The sequence below is a fragment of the Euphorbia lathyris genome, chromosome 4 (genome assembly GCF_963576675.1).
Source record: "Euphorbia lathyris chromosome 4, ddEupLath1.1, whole genome shotgun sequence".
NCBI classification, from domain to species: Eukaryota; Viridiplantae; Streptophyta; class Magnoliopsida; order Malpighiales; family Euphorbiaceae; genus Euphorbia; species Euphorbia lathyris.
In genome coordinates this window covers 12358812-12370566 of record NC_088913.1, presented here as the reverse complement: position 1 = coordinate 12370566, position 11755 = coordinate 12358812, and the positions used below count along the sequence as shown (strand labels likewise).

General features: G+C 35.0%; 1 non-coding gene across 1 annotated transcript; it reads right to left on the bottom strand.

Annotated features, from left to right (window-relative positions):
• Positions 1–1106: 1106 nt before the first annotated feature.
• LOC136228401 (small nucleolar RNA R71) lies at positions 1107–1213 on the bottom strand. Its single transcript, XR_010688717.1, has one exon. It is a non-coding gene; the product is annotated as a small nucleolar RNA R71 (small nucleolar RNA).
• Positions 1214–11755: the final 10542 nt, after the last annotated feature.

Here is an 11755-nt window from a genome sequence, read left to right as displayed (position 1 = left end):
GTTCCGTCATTTATTTCATCATCATAATAATACAAAGTTTAAGTTGTTTTCTTTGCTTAATGCAAATGAACAAATTCATTCCTTTTTCTAATAAGTTCTAAATGTTCATGTTTTGTAAAATTCATCCTTAAAATCATAAGATCTTTCTAACAATCGATTTATTCTAAATATATAATCTTATTCCAGCATTTTCAAATACTCAAAGTTTTCAAATTCAATCAAATAAATTTCCTAAATTCAATTAATCCAATTTTCACTTTTTATTTACATTTTATAAATCTAACAAGTTCGAAATTAAAGATTCAAAAGTAAGTTTTTCGTTAAAAAACGTATCTCTGTGGGATCGATATTTTTATTACTACAAGCGAAACCGTGCACTTGCGGAAATCACTCAACAAGTTTTTGGCGCCGTTGCCGGGGATACGCCAAAATTTTTGACAAAATTTTTATTTTTCGCATTTTATTTTCGAATCTAGGTTTATACATTATTTTTATACAACTTTTATATTTTATTTATTTTCAGTTTTATAACATATTTGCTTTCAATTTTGTTTTGAAGGTAGTTTGGCTCGTGTTACAATGTCAAGTTGATGCGCAGTTCACGAAATTCGGGCACGCCACCAGATCCTTTTGATCCAGAAATTGAAAGAACACTTAAGAAAAACAAGAAAAACAAGAAAAACAAAGACAAAACACCCTTAAAAACCAAAGTAGTCCAGCCAGAAATTATGGCCGATCCACCGACACTTATGGATTACGCTAGGCGAGGAATGGCCGGTGTAACTAATAGTGTAGTTAGACCCCGTATAAACGCAAATCAATTTGAAATTAAGCCTGCTTTGCTTAATATGTTGCAAAACAACGTAACGTTTTACGGATTGCCTAACGAAAACCCTAATGCACATTTGACAAATTTCTTAGAAATTTGTGACACTTTTAAAATTACTGATGTAACAGCCGAAGCAATCAAACTTCGCCTCTTTCCTTTCACTTTGAAGGATAAGGCAAAAATTTGGTTAACTTCTATGCCTGCTGCAACATTTGAAACTTGGGACCAATTAGCCCAAGCATTTTTACAAAAATATTTTCCCTTAGCAAAAACCGCAAGAGTCATCAAAGAGTTGACATCTTTCACACAAAATGATAATGAAACTCTTTATGAAGCTTGGGAACGTTTTAAAGAACTTCAACGTTTATGCCCACACCATCAATTGCCAGATGCACTTTTAATGCAGACATTCTATAATGGATTAAATCCTACGACTAGAGGTTCATTAGATGCTATGTCTGGAGGGTTATTTATGAAAAAGACATCCGCCCAAGCAAGAGAACTTTTGGAGGAAATGGCAATCAACAGCAGTATGTGGCCCGCAGAGCGTGGACATATACCAACGGCGAAACCATCATCCTCATGTACATCATCGGTTAAAGGTATAATGAATCTTGATCCTGTAGCAATGTTACAAGCCCAATTTTCTGCCTTATCGCACAAAATTGATAAATTTATGGCACCATGTGATCCTAATGATCCGATCCAGAGAGACATTGACTACGAAGGTATGAATGAGATATAACAGGTAAATTTTGTCCAAGGACAAAACCAAACTACTAATCCTTATTCTAATACTTATAATCCTGGATGGAGAAATCATCCTAACTTTAACTGGAAAGATGGTAATAATAATAATAATGCAAATGCTAATCAATATCGTATAAACAATTATCAAAATCAAACAAGAGATACGATTAGCACTTTATCTTCAAAAATCGACAAATTTATAGATGCTATGAATGGAAAGGTAAGTAATCAAGACGATGGTTTTAAACGGATCGAAAATATATTCGATCAGCTTATCAAAAACCAATCATCTAGCATCCATAATTTGGAGGTTCAAATTGGACAACTTGCTAAATCAATTCCATCCCGCAAAGAGGGAAGTCTTCCCAGCCAAACGGAAGAAAATCCGAAAGAGCATGTTAAGGCTATCACTCTTCGATCGGGGAAAAACTATTTAGGTCCGGAAATGCCCGGAATTTCAACTTTACCTGGAAATGATTTACCAAAATCCAAAGAAGATACATTAAAACAAAAAGATACACCAATTGACTCTAATCCGAAACCCTTTGTACCAAAGCCACCTTTTCCACACAGGGTCCGAAATAAGGACCATGATAAACAACTGTTATCATTTTTGGACAAACTTAAAAATTTGCATATAAATTTAACATTCATGGATGCAATTACGCAAATTCCTAATTATGGAAAATTCTTGAAAGATTTAATTTCAAAAAAGATTAGTTGGGAAGGAATTTCATCCATTTCTCTTTCTGAAGAATGTAGTTCGATAGTATCAAGCAAATTACCTACTAAACTCAAAGATCCCGGATGCTTTACCATTCCGTGTACATTGGGAAATATGGAATTCCCAAGTTGTCTTTGTGATTTAGGAGCTAGTATAAACTTGATGCCATTGTCTATTTTTGAAAAATTAGGTTTAGAAGAAGACATCAAGCGTACCAATATGGTTTTGCAATTAGCGGATCAATCCACTAAAAGACCATATGGTATAATTGAAGACGTTTTGGTAAAAGTTGACAAATTTATTTTTCCTACTGATTTTGTTATCTTAGATTTTGCTTATGATGCTAATTGTCCGCTACTCTTTGGTAGACCATTCATGAACACGAAACGTGCTCTAGTTGATGTGTCGGAAGGAAAAGTAGTTTTACGAATAGGTGACGATAAGATCGAGTTCGATATGAATCAAGCGATGAAATATCCTATGGAGGATTTCGCTTGTATGAAGCTTGATTTAATTGAAGAATGTGTTAATGACATTGTTCAAAGAGAAGAAATAATAGAACCAGTAATGGGCGAAGAATTAGAAGATAAGGACCCAGAGCCTTTGATTCGAGAAGATGGACCAGTTCCGCCTTCAGTAATAGTTCCACCTAAATTAGAACTTAAAGAACTACCAAACCATCTGAGATACACTTTCCTAGGCGGAAGTGACACTCTACCTATAATCATCTCTAACAAATTAACAGAAAATCAAGAAGAAAAATTGAAAGAAGTTGTTAGAAATAGAATAGGAAGTATGGGATGGCAGATTTCAGATTTAAAAGGAATTAATCCTAGTATTGTAATGCATAAGATTCACTTAGAAGAAGATAAGCCACCTAAAGCGGATAGACAAAGACGTTTAAATCCGAACATGAAAGAAGTAGTCAAAAATGAGATTACTAAACTTTTAGACAATGGAATCATTTATCCTATTTCGGATAGTGAATGGGTTAGTCCAATCCATTGTGTACCCAAAAAGGGAGGTATAACTGTAGTAAGGAATGATGAAGGTGAATTAATACCTACGCGAACCACCACCGGTTGGAGGGTTTGTATAGATTATAGGAACCTAAATAAGGCAACTAGGAAAGATCATTTTCCTTTACCTTTCATCGATCAAATGATCGAAAGGATAGCCGGTCATGCATTTTATTGTTTTCTTGATGGTTATTCCGGATTCTTTCAAATATATATTTACCCGGATGACCAAGATAAAACAACCTTCACATGTCCTTATGGAACATTTGCATATAGAAGAATGCCTTTTGGTTTATGTAATGCACCAGCAACTTTTCAACGTTGCATGACTGCAATTTTTAATGATTTCATCGAAGATATCATGGAAGTATTTATGGATGATTTTTCAGTTTATGGAGATTCTTTTGATGCATGTTTAAAAAACTTAGATAGAGTTCTTTCTAGATGCGAAGAAACGAATTTGGTATTAAATTGGGAAAAATGTCATTTCATGGTCGACGAAGGAATTGTTTTAGGTCATAAAATATCTGAAAAGGGATTAGAAGTGGATAGAGCAAAAACTTCAGTAATAGAAAAATTACCCCCACCAATAACTGTCAAGGGAGTAAGATCTTTTCTAGGACATGCAGGTTTTTACAGAAGATTTATAAAAAACTTTTCTGTGATTTCCAAACCACTTACTAATTTACTTATGAAGGATTCAACCTTCGACTTTAATGAAGATTGTATTAAAGCTTTTGAAACATTGAAAACATCCTTAGTCAGTGCGCCCATAATTGCTAAACCCGATTGGGATTTGCCTTTTGAAATCATGTGTGATGCAAGTGACCTAGCAGTAGGATGTGTTTTAGGTCAAAGAAAGGATAAAAAAATTACATGTTATTTATTATGCAAGTCATACATTGTCCGGTGCACAGTTAAATTACACAACAACAGAAAAAGAGATGTTAGCCGTAGTATTTGCATGTGATAAGTTTAGGTCATACTTGTTAGGATCTAAAGTTATTATTTATACAGATCATGCAGCTTTACGTTATCTGTTTGCTAAGAAAGATGCAAAACCGCGTCTGATTAGATGGGTTTTGTTGTTACAAGAATTTGATATAGAAATTAGAGACAAAAAGGGAGTAGAAAACCTTGTAGCCGATCATCTATCAAGACTAGAAGATGAAAACGGTCCTATAGGTGAAACTGTCGGTATACGAGATGATTTCCCCGATGAACATCTCTATCATGTAGAAAGTATCATGTCACCATGGTATGCAGATTTTGCTAATTATCTTGCAACCGATATTGTTCCGGAAGGATTATCTCCCCAACAGAGGAAGAAATTTTTCTTCGATATTAAACAATATTATTGGGAAGATCCCTTTCTATTTAAATCATGTGGTGACGGGATAATTAGGAGATGTGTTGGAGAAAATGAATATGAATCTATAATAACAGAATGTCATTCCAGCTCATATGGAGGACATAATGGAGTTAATAAAACGGTAGCTAAAATATTAGAATGTGGTTTCTTTTGGCCTACAATGTTTAAGGACGTTGGTTCATTTATTACTCGTTGTGATAAATGCCAAAGAACGGGAAATTTAGGAAGGAAATATGAGATGCCCCTCACAAACGTGTTGGAAGTTGAAATCTTCGACATGTGGGGAATTGATTTCATGGGACCTTTTCCACCTTCCAATGGCAAAACTTACATATTAGTAGCCGTTGATTATGTTTCGAAGTGGGTTGAAGCAATTGCAACCCCTACGAATGATTCTAAAGTAGTTATTACTTTTCTTGACGATATATTTTGTAGATTCGGTTGTCCTAGATACGTTGTTAGTGATGGCGGTACCCATTTAATAAATCGGAATTTCGATATGCTTATGAAAAAATATGGAGTACGCCACCGCGTGTCAACGCCATACCATCCTCAGTCGAATGGTCAGGCGGAGATCTCAAATAGAGAACTCAAATGGATTCTAGAGAAAACTGTTTCGTCATCAAGAAAAGATTGGTCACAAAAACTCAATAATGCGCTATGGGCATACCGTACTGCATTTAAATCACCAATAGGAATGACTCCGTACCGTTTGGTGTATGGAAAAGCATGTCATTTACCAGTTGAATTAGAACATAAAGCCTATTAGGCTATTAGAAAACTTAATTTTGATTTACAACAAGCAGGAAAGAAACGTTTGCTCGATTTAAATGAGTTAGATGAGTTACGTCATCTAGCGTATGAAAATGCGAGGATTTATAAAGAAAAAGTGAAAAAATGGCACGATGCCAAGATTAAAGTCAAACACTTTAATGTTGGAGATAAGGTGCTGTTATTCAATTCACGGCTTCGTATATTTCTGGAAAAACTTAAGTCTAGATGGGCCGGACCGTATTTAGTCGTCAAAACATTCGACTATGGTTCTTTGGAACTCGAGGAAACCAACGGTAATCGTTTTAAAGTTAACGATAATCGATGTAAATCTATTACGAAAATATTTCCGAAATAGGAACTAGTTTCGTAACAAGATTTCCTGACATTTAAATCATTTCATTTTTCTTTTATTATTATTATTATTATTTTTATTTTTATTTTGTTTTGTTTTAGATTATATCATTTTAGAATTTTAGATATAGAAATATATATTCGAGTCATGATTAATTTTTAGGAATTTCATAAAAATTAGAAAATTCAGTGATTCTCAGTTGAGAATTTCAGATTCTCAATTGAGAATTCACATATATGAAATTCTTAATGAGGTAGAAATATTTCTGGACTTATAGAGAATTTCAAATTCTCAGTTGAGAATTTAGGCATGGCTAGAAGTCAGGAAAATTTCTGGACTTGTAGAGGATTTCAGATTCTCAGTTGAGAATTCTGATTGAAAATTGAAGAGAAAAATTTCTGAACTTACCGAGGATGAGGATTCTCGGTAGAGGATCAGGAGTTTAGAGTTTTGACAACTGATTTTCGCAGGAAAATCAGCGTGTTGCGACCGCGGGTCAGCATCCTCGGTTGCGACACGGGGGAAATTTTGCCCAGATTGAACTTTTTCTCAGCAGTTGTAACTATTCAGAATGAAACACTAAGTTTTTCTCATTTCTAAAAGGTTTGTTTCATGCCTTTTCACTTCGAAACAACACCTCTTTTCGTCCTAGGATCTTATATATAGGTACTAGAGGTCCAGTTTTCTGTCACTTTCTTTTTCATCTCTATCAGAACTATCTCTGATTTTCTTACCATTCATAAATCCAAACACTAAGTTCAGAACTTTTCTTCCTTACTCTTTCCAAAAATCATGGCTTCCTCAAACACTTCATCTAAGAAAGTTATTGCTTCACGCAATAAACATGTGGATATATCAGAGCGTTATGGATGTAACTTTCCCATCTTCAATCACGATGAGGGAAGACGCTTCCTGAAACTTCGATACACTTTCTTTGTCGGAATGCTGTACATGGACGACTTTCTTAATGATCAATTAGGAATTAAGGAAGATATGAGTCGTTACATGGAGTGACTAGGATGGACCAGATTTGTCGATATGAAGTTTCCTATAATTGGAGACTGGGTGTTAGAGTTTTTCTGCACTGTGCGTTTTGTTAACAAGCGTCGTGTGCGTCTCAGTTTTCGTCGGGATGGCAAAACTTTCACTTTTGGATATCCTGAATTGCATGCTTGGTTTGGTTTTCCTTTGAAGGATGCTACCAAACGCCATCATGGAAGAGATATGACGTCTACTGATATTTGGCGAATGCTCACCGGTATCTGGCCTTTCCACCCAAAACTTGCCTATAATAAGTCTTTCTATTCCAACTTTATACTATATTTGCATAAGTTTCTGAGTCACAGCCTGTTCGGTCGCACGTTCAGTAGTGTCGTCCAAGAATCTGATCTTTATGTCCTTGGCGATATATTTCAAGGCAATGTGGTTGATTCTTCAAAAATTCTGATGGAGGGTCTTGTTGCAGCATCTAGATCCAAGGCTAAGAAGGTTGGGTTCGGGAATATTATATGTGGAATAATTCTAGGGACCAAGGGAAGTATTTCTGTTCCTTGGAGTGATGCTGAATCTTTCCCGATGCTAGACTATGAATTTTTAGAATTTGAAGGTCTAGTGAAGCGAGTTTTTCGATCAGGACCAAATTTTCTTTCTGCACAAGAACGTCAAGCCTTCGTGCAGTTGAAAATAGAACGATATAGGGCTAAGAAAATCCTGATTGAAGGGGACGAATTTTTAGCATAGCTTGTGTTTTGTTTGTTTGTAAATATATGTTAATAAATAAAAATTTCTCTTTTGCATTATACTTTGTTTTTTATTATATGGTTAAATTTTAATTTCATAAATTTAGACCAATGAATCAATTAAATGCGAACTTAATCATTTCATTAACTAATTAATTGATTAATAATTAAATTTCAAGTTCCTAACATAAGATTCATTTAACTTAACTTAATGAATGCACATAAATGTTTCAATTAATTTTAGTTCCAACCCTTTCATATTTCTAATTTTAACATTCATTAATTAAAGCATTTTCATTTATTTTTTTTTTCATTAATAAGGATAAACCTTTGGTTTTCCTTATCATTTAATGATTTTCATTTATGTTTTAAGTACAGATTTCATTTTTCAAGAAGTTCAGGATATAATTTATCAAGAAAATGCACGAAATGAAGTAAATAAGCTGAATTTGGGTAGCCACGAGGTGATCCGCGACCGCGGATGCGCTTCCACGGTAACATCAGAAAAATTCCAGAAAATTTCAGACACAAAATTCGCTACGCACCGCGATTCGCAGCCGCGAATGTTGGATTCTCGGTAACTTCAGATTTTTCTTCTCAAATTTCAGAGGATATGTTGGTTGAAAAACGCGATCCGCGACCGCGGATATACATCCACGACCGTGACACGCGTAATTCAGGCACTCCAGGTCCGGTTTTCGACCTATTTTTCCATTCTTCCTATACCTTTTCCTTTTCTATTTAACCTATACCTATTCTTCTTCCTATTCATCCTCTATTTACACCTTTTCCTATTCAACCTCTAACTATATTAATTACTCTTCCTATTTCAACTCTACCTATTCCAATTCCTATTTCTACTCTAACTATTTAACTTCCTACTCAAACCCTATATATACCTATTACTTACACAAACCTTACATCACCTCCAAATTTAACCAATCCCCTACTCTTACCTCTTCCCAATACCTTACTTTTCCTTTTCCCAATTTCATCATTACCCTTTTCAATCACCTACACCTTTCAACCTCAAGAATCCACAACACGTATACTTCATCTTCAACCTCAAGCTTTTCTCTCTTTTCATCTTTTTCATTTTTTTCTCTAAACCCTAACATTCATAACACATAAACACCACAACCATGCCTAGAGCAAAGCGTGTTGGACACAAGCCAGCTGTCACTGAGGCTAATCGCCTTAGGATTAGTTGCGGAGCTTATTTCGACATTCATTCTGAAGAAGAAGTTGGACGTTTCAAGCACTTTTCACACGCCAATCGTAAGTTCGTGGATATGCAGTTTCTTGACTTTGATTCGGTAAGGAAGTTGAACTTCACTACACAACTTACTGCTTTTATTGAAACTTTGGGTTGGGAAACTTTTGCTTCTATGCGTTTTCCACAAATTCAAGAGTATGTGGTTGAATTTTTGGTTACTTTAACAATGAACAAGAAGAGGACTGAAATTTCTTTTCGGAATAAGGGTATTACCTATACCGTTGATTATGAGGCTATGGGTAACATGTTTGGTTTCCCTACTAGTGACTTTTATGATAAGCCTCGGGATTTTGATAATAACTCTTTTTGGCAAACTCTGTCTGACCAAACTTCTTTTGATTCTAAGAACACTTCGAGCAAGTTAATTAAGGATAATTGTGTGTTCTTCTTTCACAAGTATTTGAGCTTTTCACTTTTTGGTCGTGTTGAGAGTTCCAAGATTCAAGTCCGGGATTTGTTTGTCTGGGATTGTTTGTTCAAGGGTTTGCGGGTGGATAGCATTGGAATGCTTTTTGATAATTTGTATCGTGCTTCGAGGGCTCACACCACTCAAGTCCCTCTCGGTAATTTGATCACCGCTATTGTTTTGGGAGCACGGGATGAATTGACTAATTTTGATATGTCCGCCTACCATGGCTATTTCCAGTTTTGGACATTGCGGCTCTTGAGCGGGCTCATTTGTTGGTTTCTGCGGCTCCTCCTGTTTTTATTTCGTATGCTACCCGTATTGCACATCTTCGTGGCACTATAGGTGGAGGTGCTTCTAGTTCTCATAATGTAGGTACCGATGAAGAAGGAGCGGAGGAAGGTGGAGAAGCTGCCCCACAAGCCCAAGCAACCCAAGACACTGATCCGGTGGATTTAAGGCGGATTTTGAACCAAATCAACGCAAATAATCGACAAATAAATTTGCGAATTGATGATTTGGTGGAGAACAATATGGTGATGAATGACAACCTCAATACTTTGAGGCGTGCGCATCGTTCAACTCGGCATCGGATGCTTTCATTTTTCCGACGCCGAAATGTGGAAACTTCACCAACACCTCCGGATTCCCCGCCACATGCTTAGGTTTTATCTTTTATTTTTATCTTATCTTATTTCAATTTCAGTTTCGTACATTTTTATATTTATTATGTTTCGTACAATTTCTAATTTCACTTTAATTTTATGATGAATGTTTTTGCTATATCTTTCGTTTATTTCCGTTTGTTTTATCTTTAGTGTTTTATCTCCATTTTTGCCCCCATGAGGACATGGTCCAATTTAAGTGTGGGAGGAGATATATACATATATCATTTTATGCAAACGAATGAATGAATGTATGCAAATGAATGAATGAATGTATGCATCGCTTGTTTTTCAAAATACAAATGCAACGTATGTTGCAACACTTTTTAATATATTGCAACAAATGAAAAAACTTAACAATTTTTTTTTTTATGAAATATCATTTTTATGATTATTTTTAGGTTATCATTATCGATAGAAATAAATATTTCTATACGGGTAATATTTTTCAAAATATATTTTTCACAAATCTTCGACACGATTTTAAGTAAAATCGTCTCGAGTGAATGTATTTAAGTAAAAATTCTTTATTTTTAATCTCTATTTCATATCATGAAATTCATGATACAATAAATCTTATTTTAAATTTTCAATTAGGTTTATAGGCATTAAATTTGAACTAACAAATTTTTAGCTCGGTTTTGATTTTGTCTTACATTAACACCAATTGAAGTTTTTAAGGAAACTATAGCCATAATACATGTTGAATTTTAAGTCAATATAGGATGAATGTGCTAATTTTCTTTTTCCCAAGTTATAATCAATAAATCGTATTCTTAACTTTTGGCCACGATTGAGACCAACCTTATCACAATCGAGGTATGAAAGGGAAGAAATTAATAAGTAAAGCGTACTTTTGGCCACGGTTGCGACCACCCTTATCACAATCGAGGTATGAAAGGAACGTTTAAATTAGAAAAATTAAGCGTGTTTAAAGTTTAAAGTAACGATTGCGTCCACCCATGGCATGGTCGGTACCTCTTAAGCGAACACAAAACAATTACATATAAAGTTACGATCGAGACCACCCTTATCACGGGCGTAACTAAGCAAATAAATTAAACTAAATACTCATATATAATAATTCAAGTTTGGGAAAGGAAGTTTGGTGCTTTGAAATGCCTTGAGATGGAAAACTCAATAACATGCGTGCTTACATCGTCCCGAATACTTCAATTTAAAAATTGAAATACAAGACGAATGATATATCGTATTTGTACTAAGTTAGGTTGATATTTTGCGTATAAATTTGCCATGTGAAGTTAGTCTTTTCGGCTTAACTAATTTAAAAGGTAAACACAAAGATATATGTTTTATTTTTTATAAAGAGATTAGTTAAGGAATAAATTCAGTGAAATTTTGCTCGGGACTAGCAAAAGATTAAGTGTGGAGATTTGTTAAGCCCAAAATATACCTAAAATATCATTAACATTTACATCATTTTTATTACGAATTTGTGTTATTTATATCTGTTTAGATTACTTTTACTTTCGAATATCTTTCTTTCTTGCAAGGTACTTGAATATTTGGTAAAATCCAAATAGGAACGAAAAAGGATCTAAAACAGAAGAAAAGCCCTACAAAAGGAGTCAAAGACGACGTAAATCGAAAGCGCCAAGTCGAGGACACGAACGAAAGCAAGAAGTAAGAAAACCTGCCGGGCCGCGACAGTGGATCCCAGACCCGCGGCCGCGACACGCGCGGTACAACCAATTCTCCCCTTCGTCCGTCGCTCAAGCTCAGTGCTACGTCATTCACGGCCGCGGATTACTATCCTCGGTAAGTGCAGAAATTCACCAAGAGCATTTAACACATGCTGAAAATCCAAGAAACGCGTTCGTTCAAGTGG